This window comes from Drosophila navojoa, chromosome X (genome assembly GCF_054131105.1).
Source record: "Drosophila navojoa isolate 15081-1374.11 chromosome X, UAZ_NAV_1.0, whole genome shotgun sequence".
Lineage (NCBI taxonomy): Eukaryota > Metazoa > Arthropoda > Insecta > Diptera > Drosophilidae > Drosophila > Drosophila navojoa.
The window spans coordinates 29462519-29480423 of record NC_142895.1 but is presented as its reverse complement, the minus strand read 5'-3'; the positions used below and the strand labels follow the sequence as shown (position 1 = coordinate 29480423).

At 39.1% G+C, this 17905-nt stretch overlaps 1 long non-coding RNA gene across 1 annotated transcript in view; it reads left to right on the top strand.

Moving 5' to 3' along the window:
* The window catches only part of LOC149090799 (uncharacterized), a 168342-nt gene that overhangs the window by 46953 nt on the left and 103484 nt on the right, over positions 1-17905 (top strand). The window lies entirely within an intron of this gene.

Sequence of the window (17905 nt, the reverse complement as noted above, 5' to 3'; positions counted from 1 at the left end):
GCGCCGCAGACATCCGAAATGCGATAATTTGTAGTTGAAACTCTATTGTATTAAACAAATACACATATATGCATACGCATGTATATGTATTCCCCATATAAACATTGCTAACTATGTTAATTATTTAACCCAATTTGCCGCGAATGTGATATGAATGCAATGCACTTTACCAATAATGCCATTTCAACTAACTGCAGCAGAAATGCCATTGAAACGAATGGAAATTAAGCTGAATGGAACGAATGGAAACTGTTGAATGAGCAAGCGAAATTGCCATTACGGAATGCAATGCTACACAAGTGGCATTGGAACGCGATGCCTAGAAAATGGAATGGAAAGTCAAGGGCCAAGCCACGGAAAATAAAAAAATAAAATAAATAAATAAATATAGATAATATATATTTAAATAAAATACAACCCGGGTGTTACCGACTTCACAATGATCATTATCCGCCGCCCAAATGCTGTCTGATCTATATTATTTTTCGGGGATATCAACAGCAATTTAGTGGTTTAGTTTGAGTCCTTACTTTACTCCCATTCGGGCACTTGAGTTATAAACTCGATTACACATTCCAAATTGCGAGTCGTTACCATTTCAATTACTAACTGATATGGTTTCTGCGTGGCCACGCCCCTAGTGGGTGGGATCAGGAAAATCATGGCACTTTATGGTTCTAGAGCAAAGCGGACGTTGCACAACACCAATATACGCAACAGTTACGCAACAGAGGGGAGATATTTAACAAGAAATTTGATTTTGCTTTTCTCACTCAATAATTAATTAATTAAAATTCAATTAAACGCAAAGTCTATGGCAGGTGAAAGTGAATGCAGGTAATTGAAATTAAATAGCAATTAAAACATGAAATCTAATTGATTCAAAGCAACTATCAGGAGCGAATGCACAATTAACTTGAAATTGAATCCGAAATCTAATCACATTATTGATGTGGATTCGATATGCGTTGCTGCGAGGGCTCCATTACCGTTCCGTATGCCAGCGTTCCATACACGCGCTGGCCAATCAAGTTGAAGGCCCAAATCTTATCAAATTACGCTCAAATCCAAAAAATGGTTAAATTTATCAACAACAACAGCAACAACAAACGAAAATGTTTTTTATTATTTATTTGTTTACATCGCTCGCTTAAGTATTTTCTCGTGTTCCAGGAAACTGTGAAAAACTAATCCGAGCTAGTCGCCGCTGTGCGCCTATCTATATGGCGATCATATATCCATTATATTGAGGATGTTACAGATAACTCGAGGAGGCGAGCACACAGCTGAGCTCTCCCGACTAGGCAATGCTCTGAGTTTCAAGTGTCAAGTGACCGACCTGAAATGAAATTACCCACATGAATGTTCCCTCCTGGCACCGCAGTCAATATGCCTCTCACTTAGTCAGTCTACAGGGTATGTTACTTAATGTTCTGCTACATTTTATGCAGCAGCGACTTTAACACCTGTTGACAAGATGCTGCCTTACGATTCGCTATTGTTATTGCTGACTTTATTGCTTCGCTTCCCGTGTGCTTCTTCTTCTCGCATTATTGTTGATTTGCATGATTGGCAAGACAAAGCAGTAAACAAAAACAGCGACGTTCGATGTAAACAACAACAACATGATAATTACAATATATACATATTCATATATATATATATGTATATATGTATGTGTGCATACATGACAGATAGAAGGCGACATTTATGTGTGCTACACGCATACACTGAGAGAAAGGCCAGCAATCAGCAGCTGACTAACTGCAGCTGAATCGCAAACAGAATAAATCCCAAACTCTTAGTCAACTGCCGAGCCAGTTTTGGATTACATATGTATATGTACATACATATAATATAAGCAAATAAATATTCATATTGTTTTTCACTGTGTAAGCGTCTGTCGTTGTTTATGCCAAACAAGAATTCATATCAACAATTCATTCATATCAACTCTGTGGTCTGACTCAAGCACACGCCCACAACAACATGTTGTGAGAGAAGAGTCTCGATAAGTCTAATAGATACAGGAATAGAATCTATTTGACTATATTTATACATATATACATATGTACACATATGGTCAAATTAATAGGTGTAAATTTTTTTTTTATTTAAATGGTGATAACATCTATATTTTTTCATATATTTTAAAAATTCAACTGGCAGTCAAAAATAGACATATCTCAGAATAATAAAAGCAAAAAAAAATTTTGAAAAATAATAACGTTTGACATAATTTTGGCAAATATCACAAAATACTCAAAATTTTGCTGGCCACATTAATAGGTGTATTTTCTTTAAAAAAAAAATATTAAGAAATCAAAGAGTTTTTAAGTAAGCAAAGATAGTATTTTCGTTAAATATAATTAGATTTAAGCATACAAATTTTTATTTGCAACATTTTAATAAAATTAGATGGTCCGTGGAGTTCACTGCAGTGCTGGAGAGAGAAACCTCGTTCGCGAGCTTCGTGAAGAGGATAAAACTTATGAATGCATTTTCTCACTTATGGGACTATCGGAGAACTTCGTCACAAATACCCTTAAATCAAAAAAAGACAAAAGGAAGCTGGGTTTCCGGCGGAATACTACCGCAACCGAAGATTCCCGTATAGTCACCTTAGCGAAAACGGGTCCTTTTCAGTCGTAGGGGCCAATTCCCAGCGAAATGGGGCATATGGTATCAGAAAAAACTATTCGTCGACGGCTATTAAGCTCGGATCTACCTGGGAGAGTTTTTCGAAGAGTTCCTCTTCTGCGCGGATCAAATATTCAGATGAGCAAACATTTTGCTCAAACTCACAAGGCCTGGGTTGGCTTAGAGGGAGAGCGTAAATGGAAGAATATTCTCTGGAGTGATGAAACAAAAAGAAATTTGTTTGGGAATCACTCAAATATAAATGTTCGAAGACCTAACGGCAAAGAATTGGATCCTAGATATACAAAAAATACGGTTACGCACGTAGGAGGCGGCATAATGGTTTGGGACTGCTTTTCATGGCATGGGTTTGGAATCGGACCATCACCCATTTCCATAATGGACAGATTCCTGTAAAATGAATTATTGAGTAGTGTTATGCTACCATATGGCCACGACAACATGCCTCTAAAATGGAAATTACAACAGGATACAGGATAACATAAATATTTCACAATATTTCCAAAATTTTAATTTTTTTTTTTAATTTGTTAGGCACACCTATTAATGTGGCCAGCAAAATTTTGAGTATTTTGTGATATTTGCCAAAATTATATCAACCGTTATTATTTTTTTTTAACTTTTTCTTGCTTTTATTATTCTAAGATATGTCTATTTTTGACTGCCAGTTGAATTTTTAAAATATATGAAAAAATATAGATGCTATCACCATTTAAATAAAAAAAAAAATTCACACCTATTAATTTGACCATATGTGTATATATACAGATCATTGCAGCTAACTGCAAAATGTTCGCTCTTGGCAAGAAATGTGCCTTACGAATTCGATATTTAATATGGGGAAACCTTATCACAGATGAGCCCCGAGCCAACTGCGTCAATCTAGCGCCTTAATGCCTTATCTGATAAATATATTTAATATGTAGATATACTATAAATACACGTATAAATAGATATATACTTTTTGGATATCAATTATTTTCTGTTTCTAGAGTCTAGCTTCAACCAATATACTCTATTTTCACTACGTGAACAATATAGGGAAAATTACGCCAACAGGTACTGCATAATTTCTGATAAACGAATATTTACGCTTTGTACACATTGTAAATGCTTAATATTAAACTAATTTCATAATTGAAAACACCTTTTTCAACTTTTCAATTTAGCAGTTTGAAGCAACATGAATTGTCGACCGAGCAATGCCGCTTAACAATGCTTGGCTTATTAATAAAACTAATTACTAAGCATCCCCCAAAAACAACAACAGCAACAACAACAGCAGCTGCAAGATATTAAAAATAAAACCGTTTATTCGTGATTCATCTGGGGTACAAAGCTGTGGCTGTTGTTTGAACCTGATTTGTGGCTTGGCTTCGCTTTGCGTCGCTTCAAAAATTGTTGACCCAAAATTAATGACGACAACAACAATAACAATAACAATAATCATAATAACAATAACAACAATAGCAACAAACACCCCATCTAAAATGATTTTTGTGGCCTTTCCCGCGTGGCCGCTGAGTTAAATTTGTGCTGATGAATTTGTTCGCGTCGCAAGTCGAGTTATTAATTGCATCAGCCAATTTGAAGGCACACTTAGACACACACACACACACACACGCACAAGTGCCGCGTGTGGCAATGAAACAATGTTAACAGCACCAATTGAGCAAACTAACCATAATAATCGAGCGAGCGAGAGAGAGAGAGAGAAGAAGAGAGAGAAATAGCAAGCGCGAGAGCACTCTAATCTGATATCGATCACAAAACGTTTTACACATAAAGAAGAAAAACCCAACTTTCAATTGATTTTTCTTCGCAAAAATCTAATTTCTTTTGCTTTTTGGTCCATAAACCAATTCCGAGCAACGCCAGCCCCAACCTCAGCCCGCCACAATTTATATGTATTTTTATTTATAGTTTTGCGTGCCAGCACCAGCCCCATCGCACCAACGCCCCTGCACTGCCCCACTGGCCCCACTGGCCGCAGTGCGTGAATGACTGGGCCATGCGTCATCAGCATCGCGCCCCAAAAACGAAACTAAAATAAAAAAAATAAAATAAAATAAAAAAGCCAAGAGGCAAAAACCCCCAACAAGAAACAAATTGCCGACACTGAAACATTGCTTTGCTGCTCTCCCCACACATGCACACACACACACACTCACGCACAGACATACTCTTAACTTCGTCACTGTTCGGTGCTCTACCCCCGAGCGCTCTCGCTCGCGCTCGCGCTCTCTTTGCTGCTGCTGCCCACTGACGCAATGCGTGGCCGCGTTTACGTCAACCGGCGTCAACACGTCGCAACGCCGACTGCAGCAGCGCAGTCGACTTTGAAGTTAAAGTTTCTTCAAAGTTAACAGAAGCCAGCGCCAGTGTTCCGTTACAAAGGTCAAACATACGCACTGTGAAGCCATAGAGGCAAGCTAACGGAGAGCGAGTAACAGAGAGACGGAGAGAGTGAGTGAGACAGAGAAAGAGTGCACTCGAAATGCTGATAAGATGCAAGCAAACGTTGAACATAAAACAACTCTTTCTGATTAAGACTTTAGCTGTCTCTAGCTGTATATGAAAATACATACATATACATATATGTTCATATGTATACATATGTACAAATACATGTCTGTGTTTGATAAGGTCACGCTGAAACGGAATGTTAACTTAGTGATGCGAATTCCACTTTTATTCTCTGTTTACAAATTAACAATAGCATTTATATTGGATGAATGTACGTATATACGCTTATATGTATATATTTATATTGGAAAATTTCTACGTACTTCCTTGAGTCGAACAATAGTTAAATGTTAAGTAAATCAATGTATCCAATATTTAACAACAAATTATTAAATCAACTATAATTACTTGCAATAACAAATACGAAACGGTATCAGATCATTTAGCATAGCATTCACAGTTCAAGGCAAATATAGCCATTCCAATTAGATTTATGGCAAGTGCTTCACACACAAGCAATTCCCAATTGGTTTGCATACAACACAAAACTAAACAATATATCTGGAATTGGAATTCGCACAACTGAATAGGCACTTCCAATTAGATTGCGTGTAACACTTAATTGGACTTAATATTGTCAATTAGCTTTCAAGCAGATTTTCTTCAAATGAAACACTTGAACGAAATTTGCCTCGGCTTCTTGCATTTGATAAGATAGCCGCGGCCAGACCCACTTTTTCTAGTTCCACTCGAATTGCGCAACGCCCAATTCCGCTGCCCCATCGTATAGGTGGGTGGACGCTGGCCTGATTGGCAGCGTCTGCCTGGAAGCTTGCATTTTGATAGGTGCGAGCACGTGACCCGCTGCCATTTATTAAGAGAGACGCGCCAAGTGGCAGCCGCTAATTCGTTTTGCAAATCATTGGACGCGATATATATTTTGTGGTTTACCATGGAGCTGCATTGATCTGCCTAAAGATCCACAGGTTAAGTTGAGCAAACAGACCGAAGTTCGGTTCGGCTTATTTGAGAGCTGAGCGGAAAATAGTGTTTACTTTCGACATATCAATAACAAAGTGCTAACTGATGGGGGGGCTGGGACTTTGAACTGTGCTGTACTGAAGTGGACCGCCCAGGCATGGAGCGAAATCGAGTGGAACGAAACAAACAGTGGAAAATTTTATGGCCACATCCTTTGTGAATGCTGACTAATGAATAATTCCAATAGAGAAGACAAGCAATGCAAATTCTGCGCGTTCCAGTTCCATTCGTTTCCGATTCCAGCACGTATAACATGTTGAAAACAAAATGCTTTGTTTATTCCAAATATACAGCGCCGCCCCACACCTTCTGGGCTTCTCGCGTGGCCTCTGCTAATTGAATTTGCACGTCAGAGGGGAGACAGAGACAGCGAGAACTGTTGCCATTAGAGATGTGTTAATTTGGCTGATTTGATGAGCAAGGGACTGCATGATTGGAAATAGCCACCGCTGGCCGTCTCACTCATGGCTAAGATATTTGCATGTTCCATTGTTGTTCCGTTCCGTTTCGTTTCGCCTTATTGATCTGTGCAGCAGACTGGAAAGTTTTGCTTTGGGCCGTTGATCATGTGACACAACAAGGTTCCACGCGCCGCCAATTAAACCCACCAATCCACCTACCCACCTACCCACCTATCTGCCACTCCGTCCACTCACGTTAAAAATAGACCAGCGCAGGCGATAATTGCGTGCGATAGGTGTAATAAAAATGGATACAAATATCTATTTTTAGTCCAATTGCTGCGCGCTTTTTGTGGTTGATCGAAGGCTGGGACCCCAAAAACCGAGCCACCAAACCGGAATAGCTAAAGTTCAAGGTAATTGCTTTTTTCTTTTATTATACCTGCCAGTTCTAGTTGACATTTGGGCGGGCATAACTGACTACATTATACTTGCCCAGATAAACTTATTAGCTTTAGCAATGCAAATGTTTTACATGGCGATTCGAGCAAATCTCAACGATTTTAAAGCCAGTCTAAACACCTTCAATGGGGTTTCATTCATAAAAATAATATACTCCTCTCTTCAGGTGGTGAACGAATAAAGAGCGTAACAAATTGTTGTTAGATAGAGGTAGGTGGACCTGTATGGGCTGCAAACATCTAGATGCATATCTCTTGTTCAATTAAAGGCGTACAGAAACTCTGTCTGATATACATATAGCCTTAACTGAAAAGAAAGAAACAACAGCAACAATAGCAACAACAACAAAAAACACAAAAGTAGTCAAAGGTAAAGACATTTAAAAGGTACCAGACATATCGCTATTATATTATATTGGCTTTTGCTTTTATGATTAAAAAACCGTAAAGAAAGAAGAAAGAAACATAAATAGGAAGAAACAAAAATTAAATTAAATTTCTTTCGAATTCATTTAAACTTTTTGTAAAATATAGAAAAATAGAAGAGAGCAATAATCTCTTTTCCAAATGGAATGGAACACACTGCTATTACTGCTACAACGAGTAATTGCTGTAACATATGTGGCCATCTACAGATCGGTCGGCTTATAAAACCAGTTAAATGCAATCGGCCATAATTCATGCCAATCAGCTATGCAGCTAATGTGTTTCGTTTCCAATTGGGATGCAGCTAAACAAAAAAATTCCTCAAGTTGCAAACATTTCAGCATTAGACTTGCCTTTCAATACTGAGCTTAAGCATGAAGAATGACGTAAAAGAACTTAAATGCATAATACCCAATGATAAGCACGAAATGCAATGCAATATGGCAATACATGGACGGTCGGAATGCATGGAATGGAATGGAAATGCGCGTGCTCGAGCCCAATCAACCTCTGTTTCCCTTTCTTTATTGTTTTTAATAGCAAATGGAAGCAACGTACGTCGCAGGAGCAAAATGACAAAGGCGATGTCGACACACGCCGGAAAATGTCGTTAAACAGACAAATTCCTGCACCGTTGTTCTCGGCGTTAACGCGAAACGTGTGTTTACTTGGTTTTATTTCATGTATTTTTTTATCGTTGTCACTGCACTTGTTGTTGCTGTTGTTGTTGTATTTGCCGTTTTAAGCTACTGACCGTTTTTGCTTTTTTTTTAATTTTTATTATATTTATTTATTCGGAAACGAATGTTTTCTGGTTTCGAAAACTGCGCAGCTCCAAAAATGGGCGTGAGAAATCGCAGCAACTCGAAAGCCGTTCGCTTATGGGCGTCATCATTAGCGTCATTATGCCATAAATACAGCAACAATACAAATACCTGCATAAATAAGCACACACACGCACTCAAACATGCACAGAGAGAGATAGAGAGACATGAGAGCAAATATTTTTTTAAAAACGTTGCACAAGCAACGAAGGACGCGAAGAGCATACAGACCCCGCGACACCTAGCGGAACGCGTGGCAAATGAAACGAAAGAACAGTCGCACAGCACAAGAATGCGTTAGCGAATTGCGGAATGCATTTTGAGAGAACGAAAGAGAACGAGGGAGAGCAGCTAAAAAGCCCATCCCAAGCTCTTAGGCAAGCTTTTCATTTTTCTGCTGATCGACTTTTTTCTTTGTTGTTGTTGTTGTTGTTGTTGTTGTCGCCTTGAACCATTGGCACATTTAACGCGTGGGTGTGCGCGCGCGTCTAAAGAGAGCAAAAGAACGTAGCGACAAATTAATTCGCCGTGATAGGGATGAGCGCGTGTCGCACATGTGCTAAAGCGAACACAACAAAGCACTTACAGTTACTTTTAGGCACACATAAATGGAAAAAAAGCCACGCATATTATTGGCTCCAGTCGTGTCGATGCTTCTTCATCAACTCGCCCCATTCGTGGCACAACACAATTCGTGTCTCCATTGCAAATTTTTGGTATATTTGAAAATCAACAACAACAAAAGTAAAGGCATAAAAATAGCAACAGACGCCGTTGCTCTTGCTGTTGTTGTTGTTGTTGTGTGCAAACATTTCTTCGTCTGTGCTATTTAAAAAAAAAAATAAAATAAAGAAGCAAAAAAAGTAAAGCGAAAGAGCGCGCAAAAGCAACAGCAGCAGCAACAACAACAACAACAACAAACAAGACGTTGACTGACTTGACTTCTGCTTTGCCGCTGCTGTTAGTATTGGGAAGGGGCACGGCCGGCAGCGGCAACGCCGGCACCACGATGGGGCCCCAGTTCATGCGAATTTTTTTTGGGAATTTTCCACTGGCAACGCGACAGCAACAACATGAATAATTCACTTTTGGCCCAAGGCATGCGCTCGCCCGTCTTGTGCTGTCCGTGTGTACGTGCGTGCCTGCATGCGTGCTTGTGTGTGTGTGTGTGCCCATGTGTTGGTGCCTGCATATACATACATATGTGTGTATGCACGTGTGTGTGTGTGTGTAAATATTTCAACATTGTCGCCAATACAAAATTGCATGCACATACTGGGGCTGATTCGCCGCAGCCCCCTCCCTCGCCCGGCGTTCTTAAGCGGCGTTTGCCACAGCAGCAGCAGATCAGATCAGATAGAGGAAGCGAAAAGATAGGAGAGAAAGGGAGAGGCAGAAGCATTCAACGATTGACTTGCTAGCAAAAGCCGCCCAATTAGCGCGCAGGCGCAGCGCACAACAACAACAACAACAACAACAATTACAACTACAAGTACAACAACAGTAATGTGAAACGAAACTGGTTTGAAGACGCTCTCTGCCGCTGCTGCCGCCCCCTCCCCTCTGTGACTACTGCTCTTTTTGGATGTCAAAGACGAAGAAGACGAACAGAGCGAGACGCTGACGCTGACGCTAACTTTTTGCTCACTTGTTGCGTGGCGTGCGAGCGAGAGAGATGAAGCGCGAAAGAGCAAGAAATATTGCAAACTTTTCCATTGATGATATTTTTATAGATCTGTGGACAAACACTAGAGGCGGCCAGGGGAGAGATGCGGCGCCAGTTCACCCGAATGCGATTGTTCAGATATTTCATTGATGAGCAAAGCCTCTTCTACACACACCCACACGCATTATTCCAGAGCCCATCGTCAACAACTCTTACTTTACAGAAAATTAAGAAGAAGAAACACACACACGCGCACTTTTAAGTTTTTGAGTACAACTTCATAGAACTTTCGAGTAATATAGTTTCGACGCAAACTTTAAAGTAAAAATAATACATAAATAATAATTCGATCTGCTGCAAATCTCTATCGAAAATGCTTATGCACCATTATAAATATCTCAAATTTCTTTCTCTTTCTTTCGTTTTTTCATATTTTGTTATAAACATACATATTTGGATGCACATACATAATATGTATATGTTGATATATATGTATATGTATATAGAAATATTTATATACTCTATTTATTCATCATATTAAATATTTATTACACTGCACCACATACATAATAATCAATAACCATAAAAAAATATAAATAAATATTAGATAGTCAATTCATGTGTGCGTTAATAATTAACGCTTCTGTTGTTTCATTTGAAGTATTTTTTTTTTTCGTTTTCGTTTTATTTTCTCACTGTGTTTCGTTGCTTTTTATGCATGTATTTTTACGATTTGCGCGCTTTGTGTTACCCAGCGGGAAAGAGACAAGAAACGCAGACGTACGTAACGAAGCGAAATGCGCAAAGACGAAGACGACGACGAAAACGAAAATGACGAAGACACACGAGACGAGACGAAAATACGTATACGCCTGTTCGGTAGATTCAACGCGAGTGAACTAAAAACGTTGCCGCTTGGAGCCACCAGACGGCGGTGGCGGTTGCGGCAAAACGCAGCTACGACGGCGACAGCGCAGTCGGCGGCGACGTCGCGACGCCAGCTTTACCAACATACATTCACACATGCGTATACAGACATGGGCACACAGCCACAGAAACAGATATGTATGTGGACATGCGTGTGTGCGTTTGGTTAATTCATATTTGCTTTTTTTCGCCCTGGAGCATTGAACGTTGCGAAGAACCGCAAGTTGATCCGAACACACAGCGCATAACGCTAGCTAAAAGAGAGTTCGCGCACTAAAGAGAGTTGCTTGAGAGAGCGATAGAGCGCGTCAGACAGAAAAAAAAATAGAGAGCGCTAGAAATTCTTGTTGCGTTGTGTGGGCTATCAGCCGGCAACATACCTGCTCTTGGTCTTCGCGTGAGTGTTCGTCAATGTGTGCGCGAATGTGTGCGTGAGTGCGATTGCTTGCCTGCGTGTAAATGGGTGACTTGCGATTTGCCCATAGTGCATTTAATTAAATGACGTCGTAGCACTGCGCGCTTACATGCGTAAGCTAGATACATATATGCATATATGTGACAATAATTAGATAACACATGGCTCCTGCAATTCAATTCACAACAATGCCAAGGACTTGTCTGAGTTGAGTGAAGCGTAAATATCAACAGCAGAGGGCGGGCGAATTTTGAAGCGGCGCCTAAAAGTATGCGACAGCAAACGAAATGTTATGCGGTCAAACCTTAACAGTACTTTTGTTAAATTTTTACTCAACTTTCTTATACTCCTACGCAGAGTAAAAAGAGATTGGACAATTTTGACCATCTGGCCCTATTGAGGCCATATTCGTTGGGGGCTTAGTTTTATGCAATGCTACCGTAATAAATCGGCAACTGGAAAACACCTACATATATACTTAAATACTTAATCAGGGCGACGAGCTGAGTTGATCTAGTCTGCAGCTAAAGAGCAGTCGCTGCTAGTTGCGCAGTAAGCAGAGCGTAAGAGCGTAAGCGTGCATATGTTTATGTATGTATGTGTGGGGTAGGGTGGTCTCTTGCCTAGACTTTCTCAGACTAAATGTTCACATTTATCGAGTGTGTTTCATTTACAAAATTTAATTTTTGAGACTATAAAATTCTTATTTATCATAAAAACATAATTTATCGATAGACCACGAGGGAGAGAGAGGTGTTTGCATCGTCTCAAGTAATTTTTATGAATAGTCAAAAGTGCCGTTGCATTTATGGAATTGATTCCACACGGCAGATGTTTTGTTATATAATGAAACAACAGTGAGATTTGCATTTGTTTTCATTCACAAACTTTCCGTTTGCGGTTAACGGTACTACTGGAGGGGATAACATTTCAATTGAATTTGACGTGGCTTAAATTAGGTATTAGTCCTATTATTATACAGTATACAGTAATTGCAATTTGATACAAGTGTATTGAGCACTTATCGATGCTTAAGTGGGGATATAGATTAAAGTATATACAAAGTTTGCTTGCTTACCCATAACCGGAAATTATTTAGTTTAGAAATATATGTATATCAATAAACGCAATTATTGTCAACTTACCTAGAAAGAAAGTGAGAGAATAAATAGTATTATATACGGATAGAGCAAATTATTCAGATTATATATAAGTATATATATACATATATATGAATGATATGGATGCAGTTAGTTTGCGCGGACTAACCGGTGGTGGACTGCACAAACTGCTTATCGTATGCCTTGGGGGCAGTCTGCCCGCTAATTCCGGAGGTTTTAGCTGGGTTCGTACTGCCGACTTTACTGGCACCTCCATCGCGGGCGGCGCCCTTCAGCTTCGGCGGCCGATTGTTGGCCGTTTTGCTTAATTGGACTGTGTGCGTTGTTTTAGAACAACGACTATAAGCTTTTCCGAATTAGGCTTGTTGCAATTTTGACCAAGGAAGGGCCCCACCCCCGGATACGTTAAGTTCAATTTATCAAATTTCATCTACGGAGCGACGGAAAAGAACTATTTAATCAATTTTAATTTTGACACATAAAGTATGGCATGCTCACTTTAGAGACTCAACTATGTATCACCGTATACATACAGTTTTAAGTTTTGCAAATCTCGATATCTATTCACTCAAACTTAGAGCGATATATGTCAGTGTCCACTCTAATCATATCGATAGTGCTTATAGTTTCCCTAAGAGGGACATTTCCAATCTAATTTTCCTAATTAAGGTATATAGCCGCAGGGATTTCGTTGTATTACCAGCTAGAGTTAGACATTTTTATAGGCCCTAACCAGTAATACCCGACTTCAAGATACTCTTTTTGACTCTCTATTTATATCTCTCTCTGGGTCTGTCTCAATCTCCCTCTAGCCTACCTCTATATCTCATTAGGTCTATCACTATCTCTCTCTCTCTCTCTATCTCTATATGTTTTTAAGAATCTGTATCCATCTATGACTCTCTCTATCTCTCTTTATCTAAATCTATGTCTCTATAGAGAGACCCATCTGTTTATTTCTCTTTTTGTATCCTTCCAACAACCCCCCCCCCCCTCCCCCCCTCACCTTAATATTACAAGAGAGGTTCGTGATAATTCTCTATCTTTCTCTCACCTTCTCTTGCTTTTTGGGGTCTTTACCCAATACATTTTGCTCGAAGGTCAGTTGACTCTTGAATGGCTTTGATCGTCCGGTCAATGTATCCAGAGTGTTTTTGTCTCTTCCCAGGACATTCGCATTTTGTTCAACTTAATTTATTTAATTTGTTTCTTTAATTTTGATCAATTTCAATAAGAGATTCATAAATTAGGGCGTGAATCTGGCATGCAGCCAACTGGCCTCACAATTGGAGCAAATGAACGCTTTTTAGGGGTCGTGTAAATTAAATATTTATAAAATAGCAGATGAAAAATAGCAAGAAAATTGCAATAGAAAATATAAATACAAATAAATCAACTAAGAAAGCTCAAGTGGAGTCTGCTCGACTACGAGATCCCCTGAACCCATCGGGGAAGTGATAATTCAATAAGTCTTCGCGCCTTTCAAGAAACACCCATACAAACAGTATCACTGACACACATAACCAGGCATGCATGGGCTGGTGGATATTGGGGTGAGGGGTAACTTAAAGGAAAAGTCAAAATTCTATAAAATACATGCAAATGTAGATTTACATTTAAAAATTGACGACTCTAGCTCGGAAGGTGTACGAGATTTTTTTAAAATAATTTATTGTCGATACGGGTTTTAATCGATACAAAATATCGGAGTAGTTATCGGTTTTTTGAGACCTAGAAAAAATTTCTTCTCAGCTCTTATATCGTCTGAGATCGACGTGATAATACAAACGGACGAACGGGCAGGGAGAGGGGAGCTTGATCCAGAATATATATATACTCCCTGGTTTCCCATTGAAAATAGGTTCAGGGTATGAAAATGTCATTATATTTACACTTGTATCCATTTAGTGCCAATATCCCCCTCTTTTAAGGCTCTCCAAGGTGAGTTATATACATATGTATGTATATTATACACTAACGGCATTCTTGCATTGCATTGTGCCGCTTGCGTTAACGTTCGGTATGCGCCCCCCGTTTGCCGTTTGCCTATGTGGGTCATTATCTTGTTTACGTCAATAAGACGCAGACGCGGACGCCGGCAGCGACATTGCGTCTCTGCAACGCAACGCAATGCCTGATCCAATCAAACGGAGGAAAAAACTAGAACTAAAACAAGAGCGCGAAGTAGCTCACCCGCACAACCATTGCAAAAAGCACATGTTTATATAAATACAACAGAGACATATATGTATATATTTATATATTTCAGAGTTTATAGCTCCAAATTGAATGAGTAAGCAAATGCCGGACAGAGGGTCGACTGTGAGAGAGCTTCCTGCAAAGCTTATGCATCCGCACAGATACATACATACAGATACATATGTACATGCACATGTAGAGTTGCTTCATTGAGCAAATTCAAAGGGATCAACAAGAGCACGAAAGAGAGTGCCAATTTAATAACCATTTGCATATGCTCTCGATGCAAGGGAGAACTCGCAAAAACGAAAAATGTATAAAAGAAATTGCGAATAAAGAGAGTACCCACGCAATATACTGTTATTTCACTCTTACTGCTGTACACATGTGTAGGTACGTACATTCAAAAAATACACGAATGGAGCTTTCCTTGATGTATGCAAAATAATGCCCAAAACTTAGTAATCTATTTGCCCAAATATATGGTCACCCGACAATTTCACTGTTGCTGTCTTCTTCTCTCTAAGCATTAAGAGCTTAATCGCTTGCGTGTAAAATATTATTAAGAAGCTCACCTGTGCGCACACACACATTTACATATACATATATGTATGTATCTAAATTCTCACACACGTACCAAATATATTAATTGATTTGGTTCGTTATTACGCGCGTGACCTCTCTCCACCAGTGCTGCCAACTTTTTACCAGAATAAAAAGCTGTTTTTAGATGGAAGAAACGGAAAAAAAAGCTGAAAATTTTTACAAAAAAGCCTAAAAAAAAGCGGTTATTATAGTTTGATTGTTTTTTTTTTTTTTTTTTTTTAATTTACAAGATTTTTAGCATGCTATCTAATTCTTCGCGACTAGCATCGGTTTCAGAATCGTACGACCTGTTAGTACCTATCATGCGAAGATAATTTGAAGGAACTTTGTATTCATAGCAGCATTTGCCCAGTCTTCGCAAACCATATCTGTGTGTTATATTAAATAAAAAAGTAATATATATATCGGTATCATCTTTTCACTCTCAATAAAATATTACCTTATGCTAAGAATACTGTTTATTGTGCTTAGGCTCATTGAGTTCCTTAACTTGGACTTTACCAAGTTAAGCTGGCTAAATACGCGTTCCACCTCCGCGTTGGACCATGGTAATGAAAACATTTGCAGGGCAACAGCTGCCAAGTCAAGGAATCGGCGGTTGCCGCCAGAATCCTTGTAATTGGAGACTTCATTCCAAAATTCGGAGCTGTCATTAACGTTTTCCCACTTAACTAGATTAATATCATAGTACTGCCGCTCAATGTCGGCTATTCTGTCTACTTGGAGGTGTTCCAACAATTCTGTAATTACTTTTTTTTTAGTTGACACAATTTTATCAACGGAAAAAACGTCAATGTTTTTTAAGATTTTAAAATTGTCGGGGAGACTGCAGATAAAATCAAAATTATTTAACGGTCGGTAGAAGAATCTGAAAAATTGGTTACCTCTGCTTTAGCTGCTTGATAAGTTCAATAACAAAAGAAGAGCAGCGAGCACGAATTTCCTGTTCGAGGCCTGCATCGATATTTAAAGACTTGATTTTCTTTTCAAAATCATACCCTTTGTACATATCGGATTCTACATGCTCTTTTCTTACAAGTGGCAACCGCCATGTTAACCATGGTGCGCGCAGAGGTTTGTGCAAGACTTAGCTTAAGTGTGTGTTAGTGCTACATATCCGAACGATATACATATTAGGCTAAGGCAATTAGCATTCGATATATACAAAAAATATATACAATATTTAATACAAAGTACATGTTTTCAGTATTAAAAAAAATCGAAGTATTAAAAAAAATCGAAAAAAGCCTAATTCATTTTCAAAAAAAGCCAGAATTCCCGCTTCCCGCAATTCTTAAATATTTCCCGCAATTTGTCTTCGGAAAAAGCCAGATTTGACGGGAAAAAAGCTGAATTGGCAGCAGTGCTCTCCACTCTCATAAGCAATCATCAAATGAAGAGAGAGAAACAGTGAGAGCGAGAGTGCTAACTGTTCGCACGCACACTAAAACATATGTTTTCACAGAGCGCAAATTAGTGCGAACAATAGACGAAGAGAGACAGAAAGATCATGAGAATACAAACGTCAACAGGTAAAAATGCACAAGTCTCTTCTCCCGGTCGCTCTTTTTCTGCGAGTATGTGTGATTTGAACGAGTGGTAATTGATACAAGAGTCATTATTTCATTTTTGTTTGTAATGTACACCGTTACACTTAATATATACATATATAATTAACTACACTTAATATATATATAATTAATATTGTATATTATGATGGTGTTAGCTTTGGCTTCAGTTTTGTTTTTCTTTTTACCTTCAAGTAGTGAACCGCGGTTGATCAACATGCTCGTCACCTTCAGCAGCCAACAGTAAAAGCGAAAAAAGAGAAAAACACTATGCAGCGCCGCCACTGCTGCGCTTTTGGTTTCGCAGAGAGCGCACAGCGACGACCGTGGTGCGAGTGTTCGAGGTTTGAGCTTCGAGTGCGCCCAGCGTCGACGTTGACCTCACTTGAAGATTGCTTTTCTACTAATTCTTCTTCTTCTTATTATTATTATTATTATTATAATTCTTGTAGTTGTCAAATTGGTGTTGGACACAGCAGCTAAGAACTTTCTTTGCAGGGGGGCAGCCGCTGCAGCAGCAATAATTTTAAATGCTGCCAACTTCAACTTCGCGTCGTTGACGCTGCTGACAGTAATCGCAGTAATCTCTTACTAACTGCACACAAAAAAAAATAAAATAATAAAAAAAAAAAACGCACACACACACACAGGCGAGAAACGGAGAGACGTTAGCTAGGCGCGAAACCGAGAGCAACGGCAACTACACTAGAGTGCAATGAGTGGAAATTTAAAGGAAAATATCGCACTCATTGGGCGCTGGCACTTTAGGCGTTCTGCTGCGCTTTTCACATACGAAAATGTTCTTTACATTTTTCTGTGAAACTTTTTTAAAGCAGCGCAGCGAAATAGATGTACACGGCACGCACACACGCGCAATCATATATGTATACAAAAAATATATATTTTTATAGAAATCTAGAGGCACCCAAAAAATTTAACGAAATTCAAGAAACTATATCGAGCTATGTGAACAACAGTGAAAATGTAAAGTGAAGTTGGTTGCGCGCGTTTTTGCGTTGTTCTCAGAGTTACTTCGACGAATTTCGTGCTACTAAAAGCCAGAGCGAAATAAACACGAGCAACGACAATTCAACTCATCACACAACTGTATGCATTGGTCGCA